The sequence below is a fragment of the Nannospalax galili genome, unplaced genomic scaffold (genome assembly GCF_000622305.1).
Source record: "Nannospalax galili isolate Female #2095 unplaced genomic scaffold, S.galili_v1.0 scaffold113, whole genome shotgun sequence".
Classification (NCBI taxonomy): Eukaryota; Metazoa; Chordata; class Mammalia; order Rodentia; family Spalacidae; genus Nannospalax; species Nannospalax galili.
Window position 1 is genome coordinate 5060420 of NW_008335444.1, and position 10635 is coordinate 5071054.

General features: G+C 44.1%; 1 protein-coding gene and 1 non-coding gene across 2 annotated transcripts in view; one reads left to right on the forward strand and one right to left on the reverse strand.

Moving 5' to 3' along the window:
* The window catches only part of Lmod1 (leiomodin 1), a 44356-nt gene that overhangs the window by 26464 nt on the left and 7257 nt on the right, over window positions 1-10635 (reverse strand). The gene's annotated exons all lie outside the window — the stretch shown is intronic.
* On the forward strand, window positions 1434-1574 carry LOC115069892. The gene has a single exon (XR_003849135.1). It is a non-coding gene; the product is annotated as a small nucleolar RNA SNORA29 (small nucleolar RNA).

Genomic DNA, 10635 nt, shown 5'->3' on the forward strand with positions numbered 1-10635 from the left:
TGCTCTCTGCTTGGCAGATAATCCAACATCAGGAACGTGATCCTCTTAAAAATAACATTCATGGCCTCATGTTTCCCCAGGCTACCAAGTGTCTTTCCAGCAGGTTCCCCATCACCCCCACATTTCCAGTGCCCAGGGAGTCTCTTCTCTCCTTTGGGAATTTTGTTTCACCAGGGAGCTCTAAAGTTCCCCTGGGAGAACAGTGTGTTAATGGTTCTATTTATCATCTAGTTTGGCTGGTTTCATCTCTCTGGGGATGGGCGCCAAAGGCCAAGGGAAGGAGCTTGAGCTGAGGTTCTGGGGATCTGTTTGGGGCCTTGGAAAGTGTATTTATGGGGAACCATGTAAATGTCCAAATATAGGCAAATGATTCAACACAGCCATATGATGGACTACGAAGACATCCACAGAAAATGATATTTAGGAAGAATTTCTTGTGATATGGGAAAATGACTAATATGATAAGCCAAGAAAAAAAATAAGAAAACATAAGATGCATAGGATGATCTCAAGAACCAAAGGAAAAGAAAGAAGTATGAACTCGAGGAGGAAGAGCTCCTAAGGCATGAGCTGGGGGTGGAGAGGAGCAAAGTGAGAGCAGTGGAGTTCATGTGACACAAAAGCAGGAGGGGCTTTTGGGGTATGGGACCTCCTCTCTACAAGGGTTGGAGGAGGGGATGGGGGGAGGCAGTGGCGGAGAGGAATGAATAAAAACAAAGTAAAATGATATATAGGCATGAGTGCCATAATGAAACCTATTACTTTGTATGCTGACAAATATTTTTTGAGACATCATCTCACTCTGTAGCCCTGGCTTGTCTGGAACTTGTTATGTAGATCAGGCTGGCCTCGGTCTCACAGAGGTATGGGGAGGGATTAAAGTCATGCGCCACCACGCCTGACCTGTAAGTCTTATATTAAAACTAAACCTGGAAGCAGCATACTGCTCTTTAAAGCAAGGATCGCAGGAAGGACCTGGAAACAAAACCGAAAACTTCCAACCTGACAAGGTATCCATTATGCTATGAAGCAATTTCTTTTTTACGGATTGAGAATGGGGTTAGCTATTTGGTATCTTTGGCAGGGTGATGGTTGAAATGGGGTCCCTGTTGTTCATGTGTTAGTGACTTAATCCTCAGTGTGGTGGTGTTGGAAGGTGGGACCACATGGGAGAAGTTTGGTCCTGGAAACACTGAATGAATTAATGCTGCTGCTGTGTCAGTGCCTTCCTCACACAAAGTTCTGCTGCCTCTTGCACACCTGCTAGCTCTTTCTCTCCAGCCTTCCTCCCTCTTTCTGCCAGGAGATAATTCAGCAAGAAGGCCCTGGTTGCAGGCATGGTGGGGCACAACTTTTGTCCCCACACCCAGGAGGCAAAAGCAGGTGGATCTCTGTGAGATCAGGCCAGCCTGGTCTACACAGTGAGCTCCAGGCCAGCCAGGGCTACATAATGAGACCTTAAAAAAAAAATTATAAAGTGGCTGTGCTTGTGGGACAGATTAAAGGAGCTGTGAACCGAAGGGGGAGGGTTTCTCAGTGCCTGTCCTCTATGTGAACTGGCTGAACAGAAAAAAAAAAAAAAAAGCAAAAGTTATCCCTCTTAATGCAACTCCTCCAATATAGATTTCACACCCTCTAGAACTGTGACCAAAATATATTTCAGATCTTTAAAAACTGCCCCACCTAGCCAGGCATGGTGTACATGCCTGTGATCCTAGCACTTAGGTGTAGGTGGGAGAATCAGGAGTTCAAAGTCATCTTTGGCTACATAACAAATTTAAGGCCAGCCTAGGCTACATGAAAACCTGTCTCCAAAAAAATAAAATAAATAAATAATTCCCCAGTATGACATTCTGTTGTAGCAGTACAAAATGGACAACAGTGGGAATTAAAGAAATAGTCATTCAATGTATTTTCTGTGGGACTTAATTCTCTTGCAGAAGTCTGGCTAAGAAAAGATGACCGTTTGTCTGCAAGGGCCTAACATCAGTTCTGTACTCCTTTGCTCCAGCTCATAAACTCTGACTTCAGAAGGACATGTCTGAGTTTCCATGGTTGCAGAAGTGTCCTCTCCAGACCTTTCCAGGCATCATATCTATACATCAAGGCATTGGGCTCCCACAGGGTTGGTTCTATGAATACCATGAGGAAGACAGTTCCCTCTTCTGCTGGGGGACACAGGGGATGGATCCAGATTGACACATGCTTCTGATAAGTTCTCTAGGGACGCTGTATTGCTTTTTCCAGCTCTAGAGACAAAACTCTTGGCCTTTTCTGGACACGTAAAGGAGGAATTTAGATGCTGAGAGCTGAAGGCTTCAGACAGCAAATGGTTGTCTTCTTCAGTGACCCTCACTGGTCCAAGGATCAGTGAACTTGGATCAGGCTGAAAGTATTAGTCTATTATCTCAGATTGCTACAGAACTGAAAAAAAGAGAGAGTCAAAAGAAGGAAGGATAATGGAATAAATTCAAACTGTAGGGAAAATATGACAGAGATTCTCCCCAAGAACCTTCTTCCCCAGGGTGTGAATGAATTTGGAACTGATTTCCTTGGTTGTTTATAGAAACTGGAGCAGGGTGGAGGATCTCTGCCAAATCCCCTTTCATTTGAGAATTTGGACACAAAATAATATTTTCAAAAAGTCTCAGAAGAGCTGGACGTGGTGGTATACACCTTTAATCCCAGCACCTAGGAGGCAGAAGCAGGCTGATCTCTGTGAGTTCTAGGCCAGCCTGGTCTATATAGCAAGTTCCGGGCCAGTCAAGGCTACTCAATAAGATCCTGTCTCAAAAACATCAACAACAGGCTGGGCGTGGTGGTGCTCACCTGTAGTCCCAGCACTTGGGAGGCAGGGGCAGGCAGATCTCTGTGAGTTCAAGGCCAGCCTGGTCTACATAGTGAGTTCCAGGCTAGCTGGGGCTACAGGAAGACCCTGTCTCAAAAAGACCCAAAAATAAAACAAAACAAAAAAACCATCAACAACAACAACAACAGCAAAGTCTCAGAAGAATATAGGTGAGTTCACAACTTTTGTATTCAAATAGATTTGATAAGAATAGCATTTGGGGCTGGCTTGGTAGATAAAGAAGCCTGTCACCAAGCTTAATGACATGAGTTCCATCCCCAGGACCCACATGGTGGAAGGAGAGAATTGACTTCCACAAGTTGACCTCTGATTTTCACAAGTGCACTGTGGCATGTGTGTGCATGGGCACACATATAATAAATAAAATAAAAATAGCATTTGCAGGCTTTCCTCCTTCTCCTCCTTCTTATCAGACTTGTGCAACAAGCACTTTTACTCACTGAGCCTGAAAACCTGCGTTCCATCCCCAGAACCCATGGTGGAAGGAGAACTAACTCCCAAAAGTTGTCCTCTGACCTCCACATATGTGCCATGATGTGCACTGTGACAAATGTGAGCCTGCTGCCCACATCATACCCACACAATAATAAAGATTTTTTTGAATAAAAGAAGGAGGAAGAGGTACTAATGGAGAAGGAAGAGGGGAAGAGGAGAAGGAGAGGAGGGAAGGAGGGAAGGGAGGAAGGGAGGAGGAGAGGAGGGGAGGAGGGAAGGAGGGGAGGAAGAGAGGAGGGGAGGAGAAATAATAGTTTGGGGAAGAACTAAAGGTGCAATGCTGAAGCAATGTGCTATGGGTATCTGGGGGGTGTGAAGTGCCAGTAGCTGCAGATGGTGATTGTCAACATGGAAATGGACCATACAACCCAGAATGGAGATCAGAAAAGCTTTCTAAAGAAGGTAGCAAGTGAGTTTAGCCTCACAAGAGAAGTAAGGGTTACATAGACCTAGAATCCTAGTTAGAGATGATGGAACATTCAAAGGCACCGAAGGAGCATGCCAAGGCTTGGCAGCTATGACGAACTAATGAATGGCCTACAACTGCAGCAAAGGGTAGAGGTGAAAGGAGAATTAGTATCTTGAGAGTGACAGAGGTGCTGGATCACTACCGGCCTTCCAAGCCACGCTAAGGAAGGTAAATTTGATTGTGGAAGCTCAGTTGAGCAATTGAAGGCTTTTCTGCAGTGAGTGTCAAGATCATGATTTCATTTTCTAACAAGGCTCTGGCAGCTGAGGGGAGGATGGATTGCGATGGTGAGAGAAAAGAGACAGAAAGATCAGATAGATGGTCATGACATTCTTCTACTTGGTAACTGATAGTGATATGATTGGAGGTAATGGAGGTAGAAGAGAGAGGAGGGTGGGCTTTAGAGATCACAGAGGAGAATAAGCAAGGTGCTATCCCTAGCAAAGTCAGAAAACTGGGAGGATTAGAGCTGGTTAACCCCCACTACTATGCCCTCGTGCCACGTTAGATGGTGCTTTGAGTCACCATAGCACAGAATGCAGGAGGAAAAGCAGGTTTAGGGGTAAGGTGGGGTGACAGTGAGTAATTTATTTTTAGACTGGTTAAATTTGAGGCACTCTGATCTAGAACCCAAAATAGAGATCTGGGCTAGAGACAGACACCGAGCAGTATCTGTAGGACTGGATGAAGGCACCTGGGGAGAGTGCTGAAGAAAGGCAGAGTCCTAGAGGACAATAATAGGGAAGCATTACAGGGAGAATGACTCTCAGCTGAGACCAGAGAGACAAACAGCTAGAGAAAAGGGAAACCAGGCAAATGTGGTGTCTTGTTGCCAAAAGAAGTGAATGTTTTAAGAATGAGAGAGTGGTTAAATTCCAGACCAAACAAATAGAATGAAGACCAAAACATGCTGGGACAGAGCAGCAGGGAGGTCCTTGGCCCCATCACAGCTGGTGTTCTTGCATCAATGAAGCAGAAACTGGCAGGTGATGCTGGGTGATGATACTTTTTCTATAGCTCGGCTAGGAAGTAAACGATGAACTGAGACCTGCAGACAGTAGACAGGATGCTGAACATAAAAGCAGGGGATGCTTAAAGTCGCAAAGGTCCCTGTGGAGGCAGGACAGAGTGGAGTACAAAAGTGGTTGGAAGTGCCGGGCAGTGGCGCTTGCCTTTAATCCCAGCACTTGGGAGGTAGAGGCAGGCGGATCTCTGTGAATTCAAGGCCAGCCTGGTCTACATAGTGAGTTCCAGGACAGCTGGGGCTATAGGGAGACCCTGTCTCAAAAAGACCAAAAAAAAAAAAAAAAAAAAAAAAAGTGGTTTGGAGAGACCAGCCTAGGAGAGAAGAAAAGATGTCATTTCCATGGGATGAAAGAGAAGGAAGGCTTGCACACAGGGATGCTGATCTGTTTTCAGGCATCCTCCCTGATCTCCCTGATGGCTTCATGTTTCTCAGTGGAACATGAGGCTAGAGCCTTTGGGTAGGGTAAAAAGAGAGATGGTTGACAATAGGGTTTGTAGAAAAAGGATGACTTTTGGAATAACCTCTCAGGGGAGTGAGATGTACATAGCAAAGCTTTCTGGCAGCCTTGAGGGCTTGGCTAAGGCTATGGAGCACTAAAGCACTAATATGCATGGCTGTGCTATTTTCTCCAGGCATGTTCAGAAGCTTGGGTATGGAATAGAAATGCTGACGGTTAGTTTCATCCACACTGGGATGATGGCATGTTGGATAAGGATTGAACTTGAGGACTGAGAATAATGTTTAGAACGACTCCAAACTCAGACATACATTAAAGAGGAAAATAAAACCAGAAAGAGCCTGAAAACTTAAAGAGAAGATGGACCACATTCAGAGCAAGTAAAGCTAAGAATGAGAAGTCATGAAGGGGAAGACTCCTTTAGGTCATCACCTTTTAGAAAGCTAGAGAGTCCCAGGGTAAAGGAATCTGAGCCAGGTTTTAGGGACATGTCCAGGTCTTAAAAGAGAGGGCCAGGAGGACAGCAAGCATAGCATGTCCAATAAGTACTTTAGTTGTTCTTTCAAAGGTGGGCTCACATGGAAAGGACCAGGAGCTATCTACTAAGTGCCTACTATTTGCAAAGCACTGCCTTAAAATTTTTTTTATTTATTATTTTTATTTTATGTATTTGAGTATATGTGTGTAAGTGCACCTGTGTTGTGCAGTGTCCATGGATGTCAGAAGAGGGTGTTGAATCCCCTGGAATTGGAGGGACAGTTTATTAGCTACCATGTGGGTAATGGGAATCGAACCCAGGTCCTCTGCAAAAGCAGCCAGTGCTCTTAACCGATGAACCATCTCTCCAGCTCGCAAAGCACTGTCTTAGACCTTCTTCACAGTTTTACATTTGATCTTCACAAAGGTCCTTCAGATTAGTAGCACCATCCTTATTGAAAGAATTCCTGTGTTGTGTATTTCCTATGAACCATAAATTCCACTCTTAGCTACATACCAAACAGAAATGAAGTCATAAGTGCAAGAAAAATATTCCAAGCAGCCTTGTTTGTAATAACCCCAGACTGGAAACAACCCAAATTTCCATTAACAAGAAAGTGGCTAAATAAGTTGTGATATATTCATTCAATGGAATACTGCACAGGATGAAGGTTTTCAAATGCCATAGACAGCAACACAGTTGAACTTCACTGTCAAAAAGCGGAGTGAAAGATGCCAGATAGAGAATTTATTCTGATTGAGTCCAGACAAGACTGGGGCTAAGTAGTTAAGAGTTCTTCCTGCTCTTCTAGAAGACCTGAGTTTGAGCCCTAGAACCTATGTCAGATGATTCCCAACCGCCTGTAACTCCGGCTCTAGGGGAACCAACATCCTTTTCTGGCTTCCCTGGGTACCTGCGATTCACAGCATAACACATACACATAAGTAAAATTAAAATCTTTTAAAAAAGAAAAAAAATCAGACAAGCCTAACCTATGGAGTGGGAAGTCAAGATAGGTATTATTACCCTTGGGGAGGAGGCTTGAGGGGCACTGTGGTACTATGATGCTGATGGTGTTCTGCGTCCTGTTCACTCTGGTAATTCATCAACTGTCTACTCTTATGTTTTGTGCACACTTCTGTAGGTATTTTACGTTGCAGTAAAACATGTATTGGAAAAAATTAACTTTGTGAAATACAAATTCAATAGAGAAAGGCATTAAAGAATTAAAATGGGGCTGGAGAGATGGCTCAGCAGTTAAGAGCATGTGCTGCTTTTTCAGAGGACCCAAGTTTGATTTCCAGCATCCATAACTGTGTGGCTCACAACTGCATATAATTTCAGCTCCAAGGAATCCTCTGGCCTCCACAGGGACATGTACTCATGTGCACAAACCCACACCCAGACATAGACACATAATTAAAATATATACAGACACAGAATTTTAAAATTTAAAAAAATGAGTATTTAAAAGTATAAAAATAAGTGACTGGCCGGGCATGGTGGCACACGCTTATAGTCCCAGCACTTGGGAGGCAGAGGCAGGTGGATCTCTGTGAGTTCAAGGCCATCCTGGTCTACATAGTGAGTTCCAGGACTGCTGGAGCTACAGGGAGACCCACCATAAGGGAACTTTTTAAAAAAAAAAAAAAAAAAAAAAAAAAAAAGTGACTGGAGAGATGCCTCAGCGGTTAAGAACATGTGCTGCTTTTAGAGGACCAGAGTTCAATTCCCAGCACCCATGTCAGACAGCTCACAGCTGCCTAGAACTCCAGTTCCAGGGGATCTGACACCCTCCACGGGCACCTGTGCACACACGTGTGTATACTCACACACAAACACCTAAATAAAAATTAAAAATAATTTTGAAATCTTAGATATGTAATTTTATAATAAACTCATGTGCTGGAAAAAGGTACTTGGTCTGAGAAAAAAATAAAAAGAATGAAAAGAAGATAAAACATGTTAAATGTGTATCTGAAGTCACACAGCTGGCAAATAGTAAATAGCCCAAGTTCCCCCGCTTGACTTGAAAATCTGTAGTGTTCCCGCCACTCAGATGCTAGTTGAGTACTGGGACAGGACCCGTGTGCTCACCCACTGCCTGAACATGAGTGGCCTGAGGACAGAATATTGATGTGTACAAGGTGAGAAGTCTACTGGATTTTCAAGTGGCTCTGTCAGCTTCTAACTGTCTGACGAAAAGCTTCATGCCAGATTTCTGATCAGGAGTGTTCTCAACCTCACCCGGGAGCACTGAGTTTTCCTTGTGACCTAGGCCTTGACCTCTGACAAGGTCAAGCTATCTCCTTTGGTGTCCCTCCCATAAGGAGGAGATAAGCCTCGGTCTGGAAGACTGACCTGCCGGCTCCCTTCCTGACTTCTTTCTGGATGTCGTCAAAATATTTCTTTCCACTGAATTATTTCCATCAGCATACAAATAGGCAGCAATGTTCCCTGTCTCAAAAACTCCCTCCCTGATTCCACATTTATCTCAGTCTTTTTGCTTAGTATTAGAATCAAAATGAGAAACAGACAGAGACAGATAATTTGCTTACTATTCTCTTCAATCCTTATACACTCCTCCCAGTTGAATCGGCCTTCACTACAGTACAGTAATGCTCATTAGGTTCTAGGGGCTTCTATCTCGTCAGGCACTGTGGCTGAGCCTCTGCCCTCATCTTATTAAACCTTTCAGCATTAAGGAGATGGTGGAGACCAGAGGTCTCTTTCTCAGATGCCTTTTCTGCTTGATTATAGAAAAACAAAGTTTCCTCCACCTTAGTCCCTTCCTTGGCTCTCTCACCTCTTCCAGTGTTGATATGATGAAGGACTCTGCCCTTTGTCCTCTGCTCTTCTCCACCCACATCCACTAACTGATTCCTTCCAGGCTCTTGGTTTAAAATATCATCCACAGGCTAATGACTCCTCCAGCCCCTCTTTCCTGTTGAGCCCAAGACTTATGTATACCCCTGACAATCCATCATTTCCAACTGAGGGCATAATTAGCACAATGAACTTACCTAATGTGTTCAAATCTGAATTCTGGTACTGTTTGGCATCTCAGTAAATAACATCAAATTTATCCAGTGGGCCAGCTGTGCTAGTGCATACCTGCAATCCCAGTACTCAGCAGGCAGAAGGATGGTGAAGTATATAGCTTAAGGTCAGCTTGAGATATATAGTGAGACCCTGTCTCAAAAGAAACAAATAGGCTGGGTGTGGTGGTAGGTATCTTTAGTCCCAGCATTTGGGAGGCAGAGGCAGGCAGATCTCTGTGAGTTCAAGCCTGGTCTACAAAGCAAGTTCTAGGTCAGCTAAAGCTACATGAGACCTTGTCTCAAACAAACAAACAAACAAACAAATCACCTAACAGCTCAGGAGAGACTGGTCACCCCAATTCTTCTCTTTCCCCTAGTACATCAGCCAGTCTTTCTGTGTTACCTTGAAAGTGTTTTTTTAACTTCCTTGCCTCATCAAACACCTTTTTTTTTCTTTTTGTCTTTTTGAGACAAGGTCTCCCTATAGCTTCAGCTGACCTGCAGCTCCCTATGTAGACCAGGCTGGCCTTGAACTCACAGAGATCTGCCTGCCCAAGTGCTGGGATTAAAGGCATGCACCACCACACCTGTCTATCAAACACTAGGTGACTGCCACATGCTCTATGGCTCTCACCTCTCCTGCCCTCTTGCCCTCCTACAATCTATTCATCTGAAAGCCTCCGGAATGAGCTTTTCAAAAGTACAGTTCAGACTATGTCTCTGTCCTCCAAAACCTCCAATGACTTCTCATGACCATTCAAGTCCGAACTTCAGCTACTGGGGATGTGGCTCAGTGGGTTAGAACCCCACAACCACGTAAAACTGGGTGTGCTAAGTATATGTCTATAATCCCAGCACTGCAGAGGTAGAGACAGGATGGTCAGAAGTTCAAGGTCCTTGGCTACATAGCTAGTTTGAGGTCACCCCAGGCTACATGACACCCTGGCTCAAAAACAAAAAAATCCAAATATCAGGCTAGGGATGTATTTTAGTGGTAGAGTACTTGATTTGCATGTGCAAAACTCTGAGTTTGATTCCTCAGCACCTTATAAATAAACTAACAAGCAAACCAAACTCCTCGACTGCCCTAAAAGGCCTTGCACTATCTGAGCCTCTTTCTTTATCTCCTTCAGCTCTGGCCGGCTTTTTCTCTGGCACACTAAACTGCTCCCACCTCAAGGCCTTTATACGGCAGTTCTCTCTGCTTGGAAGTTCTTTCTCCAGGTCTCTCCATAGAATGTATGTATATAATATATATATCATATATTCTCTATGAAAGCAAAGATTGTCTCTGTTCTATTCACTCTGCACTGGCATTTAGAAAGTGTGTAATACAAGTGAAGCCTCAATGAATATTTGAGGAATTAATGATTTTTGAAGGTTTATTTTTGTTTTATGTGTATAAGTGTTTGCCTGCATGTTATGTATGTGTATCATACACATGCCTTGTGCCTGTTAAGTTTAGAAGAGGGCATTGAATCCCCTGGAACTGGAGTTACAGACAGTTGTTAGCCACCATGTGGGTGCTGGGAAAAAAATCCAGGTCCTCTGTAAGAGCAGTGTGTGCTCTTAACCACTAAGTCATCGCTCTAGCCCTTAGGAATTAACGATTTAGTAGAGTCTTCCTACCCTTCCTCTTCATAAATATAAGGCATAATTCATGAATGCTGTGTGTAAAAAAGAATGAAGAGGATGGGGTATAAGTCAGTGGTAGGGCCTGGGGTTAGCATGTCTAAGGCCCTGGGTTCTATCCTCAGCACTGAAAGAGGAGGAGGAGGAGAAGGAGGAGGAGGAGGAGG